This window comes from Pristis pectinata, chromosome 1 (assembly GCF_009764475.1).
Source record: "Pristis pectinata isolate sPriPec2 chromosome 1, sPriPec2.1.pri, whole genome shotgun sequence".
NCBI lineage: Eukaryota > Metazoa > Chordata > Chondrichthyes > Rhinopristiformes > Pristidae > Pristis > Pristis pectinata.
The window spans coordinates 144,047,823-144,054,816 of record NC_067405.1 but is presented as its reverse complement, the minus strand read 5'-3'; the positions used below and the strand labels follow the sequence as shown (position 1 = coordinate 144,054,816).

The 6,994-nt window shown below is 54.7% G+C and overlaps 1 protein-coding gene across 2 annotated transcripts in view; it reads left to right on the top strand.

Annotated features, from left to right (window-relative positions):
* Positions 1-3,859: 3,859 nt before the first annotated feature.
* ttc7b (tetratricopeptide repeat domain 7B) overlaps positions 3,860-6,994 on the top strand; it is a 374,815-nt gene continuing 371,680 nt past the window's right edge. For both annotated transcript variants that reach the window (XM_052013468.1, XM_052013458.1), the window contains exon 1: positions 3,860-4,032. The gene's annotated coding sequence lies outside the window, so the exon portion shown is untranslated. The remainder of the gene's footprint in view (positions 4,033-6,994) is intronic.

The following is a 6,994-nucleotide window of genomic DNA, read 5'->3' as shown; positions in this document are numbered from 1 at the left end:
ACCCACACAATAGGCAGTTGGAATTTTACAGTGATGTAGACTGGAGACCAAAAAAAATTAATGATGCAACAACACACAAGGAGCTGGAGGAACTCAGCGGGTCAGGCAGCATCTGTGGAGGGAAATAAACAGTCAACGTTTCAGGTTGAGACCCTTCATCTGGACTGGTGCAGCTCTCAGGCACCTCCTCATTACCTACCCCTTGTCATGACCCCACCAACGATCATCAGGTCACTGATTCCCACACCATCACAGACCTCATCACGTCCAATCTCCCCTTCACAGCCTCCAACCTGATAGTTCCCCAGCCCCGCACTACCCATTTCTATTAGAGGTCGGGTCTCGACCTGAAATATCGACTGTCCATTACCCTCCACAGATGCTGCCTGACCCGCTGAGTCCCTCCAGCATCTTGTTTGTTGCTCCAGATTCCAGCATCTGCAGTCTCCTGTGTATCCAAAGGAATGATGCAACTTGTTGAAAGAGTTCCATCAGGTGCACAATAGCTAGAGCCCAAAGAATGACTGATTGGAAGGGTGTTGTAGCTGAATGTTGAGAGATTGAGCCAGGGCTGCCAAGAAGGAATCCAACGTTTTCATCACTGACACTTCAGATTATCCCAAGTTCATGAAAAGCATTCAATCAATGCAATGTTAGAAAATGCTGGAAACACTCAACAAGTCGGTCAGCATCTGCGTAGAGAGAAACGCTTAACATTTAACATCATCGGAACCGGGAAAGGGAAAATAAGATGATTTTAAGTGGCAGAGAGGATAGGGAAAGGATGGATAGGATAAAGGGAATATCTCTGTTTGGGTGAGACCAGGATTGCCAAGGGGATAAGCTGTTAATGAGCCCATCTGGTTGATAGGTTAATGAGTTAGAGGAAGGAGACAGACAAAGGAACAGAAAACGTGTGAAATACAGAACTGTAGGAAATGCCCAGAAAATCAGGTGACTAAGCCGATATTACAAATGGACAAACTTATTGTTATTATTATATTTATTTATTAGTCACATGTTACATAGAAACACACAGTGAAATGCATCTTTTGTGTAGAGTGTTCTGGGGGCAGCCCGCAAGTGTCGCCACGCTTCCGGCGCCAACATAGCATGCCCACAACTTCCTAACCCGTGCGTCTTTGGAATGTGGGAGGAAGCCGGAGCACCCGGAGGAAACCCACGCAGACATGGGGAGAACGTACAAACTCCTCACAGACAGCGGCCAGAATTGAACCCGGGTCACTGGCGCTGTAATAGCGTTACGCTAACCACTACGCTACCGTGCCTTCCTACAGCAGAATTAGCCAATAAATGCAAGAATGTTTTTATCCCAAATCCTACTGATGACAATCAGATACTTTTAGTTATCCAATGTCCCTCTGTGTACTTCCAGCATTTGTGTTAATGTAGGTTTGGTCAATTTGGTCAGTCTTTAGCCTCTTAAGCACATAAATCCATGACAATTTACCAATGCAATGTTTCAGATAAGACTTAAGCCAGGATTGTCTGACTATTAAAGATCCCTTGGTCTGCTTACAGGGTGGCTAAATCTCTGTGCGTCACGGCTTCATGCTCAGCTGGAGAGTTCTGGGCTTTACACTTTAGGAAGGATGTTGAAGGTTTGAGGAGATGAGGGACAGATTGGAGAGGCCAGAGTTGTTCTTATCAGAACAGAGGAGGTTAAAGGAAGGTTTAGTAGCGGTCTGGCCGCCACATTACAAGTACCACTGACCTTCAAAGTAATTCACTGTGTGTAAAACTCGAATGAGATGTTTTCATTAGGTTGATGCATAATAAGAAAGCATTTATTTCTGGTTGCTATGTGACTGTAATTTCACATCATCCTGTGGTACTAGATAATTAGCATTCAGGAATGTTTCTTCAAGTTAGGAAAAGATAATGCTGATAGCTTTAAGAAATTTTGTTAACATTACAGAAAAATATGTAGGAAGAGACCTGTGATTCATGTATGTATGGGATTTCAGAAAAATAACAAAGAAGTCTTTATCACTGATTTAGAAAATTACATGAATTAATTCCAGTCTTGTGATTTGGCCTTCCAAATCCAAAATAAAACAGAAAATGCTGGAAACACTCTGCAGTTCTGTCAGCATCTGTGGAGAGAGAAGCGGTAACAGTTTTGGGTCTGGTTCTTCAGCTGGATGGAAGGAAGACAACAGGGCAGTTTTCTGGAAGCAGAGAAGGTGAGGGAGGGATAGGTAGAACAGAGGAAATATCTCTGATAGGGTGGAGACCAGGTGTAGCAGCAGGAGACGCCAACCCGGGACATTCTCTCTTCTCTCTTCCATCGGGTAGAAGATGCAGGTGCCTGAGGGCACGTACCACCAAGCTTCAGGACTAGCTTCTACCCTACTATGATAAGACTATTGAACAGTTCCCTTATACAATGAGATGGACTGTGACTCACGATCTACTTGTTGTGACCTTACACCTTATTGCACTGCACTTTCTCTGTAGCTGTGACACTTTACTCTGTACTGTTATTGGTTTTTACCTGCACTACATCAATGCACTCTGTACTAACTCAATGTAACTGCACTGTGTAATGAATTGACCTGTACGATCAGTATGCAAGATGAGTTTTTCACTTTACCTCAGTACAAGTGACAATAATAAACCAATACCAATACCAATAGTAGTAAGGATCAGATTATACTTCCTTGTCTGTGTAAGGTGTTGTTGACAGCAAGGTCCAGCCGATCACTTATACCAACAGAAAAAAAACTTGGCAATTGTGTTCAGCTGTGTTTTAAGTATCACTCTACGTACACTTCTTTCATTCCATTGAATATTCACCCTAACATAATTAAACTAATCTAATTTTATCACTGTATCTAGTCATTGATGACTACCATTAAACATTTTATTATTACCACTAGCTAAAAAATGCTTCAAAATATATGATAGAATTAGCATAAAGTCGGGTTTTCATAAGTCAGGTAATTTGTAACCTGGAAGCCCGTGATTCCTGTAATATCTAAAAGTGTATCAATCTCACTTTAGGATCCTTGAAACATTTTTCTTTTGTGTGGGAGAGTTTAATATGTTAAAATCATATTTGTTGTCACGGTAGCCGAGCATTTCTCTTTGAGTTAATGTTTGGGTTTGTTGTGGGCTGATTAAAGGACAGTTGGCAAACAGGGGTGGAAAAGATGCAGTGCACAGACTGGAATGCAGAGTTGAGGTTACTTTCAGGTGAGCCATGACCTTATTAGAGGGGCGAGTGGCCGACTCCTGCTCCCAGTTAGTATAATGTCAAGTCCTTATGGGAGTCGTAGCCACTGCTAGTACCGGCAAGTCGCCACATGGCGGGGGCAACAGGCGCTGCGATGACCGAGTCGCCTCTGGGGTGGAGGCGGCGCTGCCGTGCCTGGAACCTCAGCCGAGGGAGGCGCAGGCGCAGCTATCCCGGATCCGCCGCCAGAGCAGGAGCGGGCGCTGCAGTCCCGGAGGACGCCGCAGTCCCGGGAGCCGCCGCCAGGGCAGGAGCGGGCGCTGCAGTCCCGGAGGACGCCGCAGTCCCGGGAGCGCCGCCGCCAGGGCAGGAGCGGGCGCTGCAGTCCCGGAGGACGCCGCAGTCCCGGGAGCCGCCGCCGCCAGGGCAGGAGCGGGCGCTGCAGTCCCGGAGGACGCCGCAGTCCGGGAAGCCCGCCGCCAGGGCCGGCGCTGGCGCTGCAGTCCCGGAGGACGCCGCAGTCCCGGGAGCCGCCGCCAGGGCCCGGCGCGGGCGCTGCAGTCCCGGGAGCCGCGCCAGGGCCGGCGCTGGCGCTGGCAGTCCCGGAGGACGCCGCAGTCCCGGGAGCCGCCGCCAGGGCCGGCGCTGGCGCTGCGTTGCCCCGGTCCTCCCGGCCCCGCTCCAAATGAACACCGGCCCCTTGCTGCTGAAATGGCCGCTAAAAAGTCCGGAACCCGGCTGGAGATCGAGATCGAGCGCTGCCGGAACGAGTGTCTGTGGGAGAAGATCCCGGAGCTCGTCAAGGCAACTGTCGGCAAAGCTCATCGGCAACGGTAGGGGAGCCGCGGCCCTGGCGTCCGCTCAGCTGTCAGCCCCGGAGGGTCCGGCCGGGGGGCCGGGAGGCCGGGAGGACCCGGCGGTGGTGGTGGGGGTTCGGCCGAGCTCTCCGGCCGGTGTTACCCTGCAGCTTCTCGGGCCGGGCGAGGGTTTTCACCTCAGGTCCGCGGAGCCGCCGCCAGAGTCTCCGAGTGGCGGGACCGGAGCTAAACTGCGGCGGTGTGAGCTGACCGGACACAGCCCCGCCCCCTCCGTTCGCCCAATCCCCCCCCCCCCCGCACCCTGTCCCCTCTGACCCGTCCCCCCGACCCCTGTCCCCCCCGTGACCGCTGTCCACCACCTGACCCCTGTCCCCTCGTCCTGTCCCCCCCCGTGACCACTGTCCCCCCGATCCCTGTCCACCCCTTGCACGCCTGTCCCCCGTGACTCCTGTCCCCCCACACCCCTGTCCCCCCGAATCCTGTCCCCCGTCCCTCACACCTCTGTGCCCCCCACCATCCCCTGCACCCCAGTCCCCCCGACCCCTGTCCCTCCCGTTCCCCTGACCCCTGTTCCCCACCCGTTCCCCCTGTCCCTCCCCCTCCCCCGCGCCCCGTCCCTCCCCCAACCCCCACACCCTTGTCCCCCCATGACCCCTGTCTACCCTTGCACCCTGTCTCCCCCGAATTCTGTCCCCCGTCCCTCGCACCTCTGTCCCGCCACCATCCCCTGCACCCCAGTCCCCCCGACCCCTGTCCCTCCCTGTCCCCCGCACCCCTGTCCCTCCCTGTCCCCCGCACCCCTGTCCCTCGACCCCTGTCCCTTCCCCGACCCCTGTCCCTTCCTGTCCCCCGCACCCCTGTTCCCCACCCGTTCCCCCTGACCCCTGTCCCCTCCCCGTCCCCCGCCCCCCCTGTCCCTCCCTGTCCCCGTCCCCCGCGCCCCCCTGTCCCTCCCTGTCCCAGTCCCCCGCACCCCCGTCCCTGTCCCCGTCCCCCACACCCCTGTCCTCCCCGACCGCTGTCCCTCCCCGTCCCCCGCACCCCTGTCCCTCCCCGTTCCCCCGCACCCCTGTCCCTCCCCGTCCCCCGCACCCCTGTCCCCCACCCGTTCCCCCCCCGACCCCTGTCCCTCCCCGTCCCCCGCGCCCCCCCCTGTCCTTCCCTGTCCCCGTCCCCCGCGCCCTTGTCCCCCACCCGTTCCCCCCGCGCCCCTGGTCCCTCCCCGTCCCCCCGCGCCCCTGTCCACTCCCCGTCCCCCGCGCGCCCCCCTGTCCCTCCCCGTCCCCCGCGCCCCCCTGTCCCTCCCCGTCCCCCGCGCCCCCCTGTCCTTCCCTGTCCCCGTCCCCCGCACCCCTGTCCCCCACCCGTTCCCCCCGACCCCCTGTCCCTCCCCGTCCCCCGCACCCCTGTCCTCCTCCGACCGCTGTCCCCCGCGCCCCCGTCCCTACCCCCCGTCCCTTTCCCCGTCCCCTGCGCCCCTGTCCCTCCCCCGTCCCCTGCACCCCGTCCCTTCCTCCATCCCGTTCCCCTTTCCTCTTCCCTTCCGTCACTATCCCCCATCATCCCCATCTCCTATCCCCATTCTCTCCCCCTCATCCCCTCCTCCCCCCCTCCTCTCCCTCCTCCCCATCCTCCTCCCCTATCCACCTCCCCCACCCCCCATTCCTGCCCCTCTCCACCCTATTCCCCCTCCCCTTATCCCCCCTCAACTCCCCCCATTCTCCCCTCTCCCCCGATCTCTCCCCTCACCATCCCCCCCTCCCCCAATTTCCCGCTGTCCCCCATACCTCCTGCATCTCCAATGCAATCTTTGTCCACTGTCATCACCACCTCCCCCATCCATATCTCTTTTCCCTCGCCCTTGATGCCTGGTGAGGTACAATATAAAAATGGTTAAATCACTGTCAAACCCAGCCTGAGCTTAAGTCTCTATTATTTTGTCTACCCTGCCCAAACCCTTGGGTGATTTGTAGAAAACTGTCCAAAATACCCAAATTGCTGTGTACAGCCTGCACACAAAAGCAAGTGGAGCATATGGACTTAGATGAATTGTTCAGCCACTCAGCATCGCTGACCTGACTCGACTCTGATGCTGTATCAGGAGATTCACATGATGTGACTGACCTGTCATCTGGTCCCAGCAGGCTTTGAACAAGTAACTAGGCTTACCCTCACTCCAACCGGTTTCATGAATCCCATCCCTGCCCCATATCCCCCATCCCTTGGCTAAGTCACACAGTCCTTCCCTCCCCAACTTCTCCAATAACACAATCCGTCCCACCCCAACTTAACTCAAGTAACATCCCTGGTCCTGCCACGCACGCCAATCACGCAACTGTATCCTCAGTGGGAGTGTGCTCTGCCTGTTCCTTGGGTGCAATCCCTAATCCTGTGATGGAATACTCTCCACTTGTTTAAATGAGTGTAGCTCTAACAACATTTGTAAGCATCGATAAGGCCAGGGAAGTTCTGTTTGGTTGATGCCCCATCCACTACCCATAGCATTTCACTATCTTGACAACCAAAGGCCCAATTGGTCCATGCCAACCCTGATGCCTATATATATGCTAATCCTATTTCCCCATGCTTGGCCCATATCCCTCTGAATCTTTTCCTATCCATTTACCTGTCCAAATGTCTTTTAGTACCTGCCCTCACCACTTCCTCTGGCAGCTCATTCCATGTGCCCACCACCCTCTGTGTGAAAAGGTTGCCCTTCAGGTCCCCTCTAAATTTTTCTCCTCTCACCTTGAACCTATGCCCTCTAGTTTTAGCCTCCCTTACCATGGGAAAAAGACGGTGGCTAACTATGCCTGTGCAGGAGGAATGTTGATGCAGAATCTAAACATCTAGAATCAGTCACTATCCAATGTGTGCTCACCAAGCCTGCACTGAGTCACAAAGGAGGATAATAGGGACTGGTCAAGATTTCTTCAACTTATCATCTCTAGAACCCAAGACTTCCATAACCCATGAG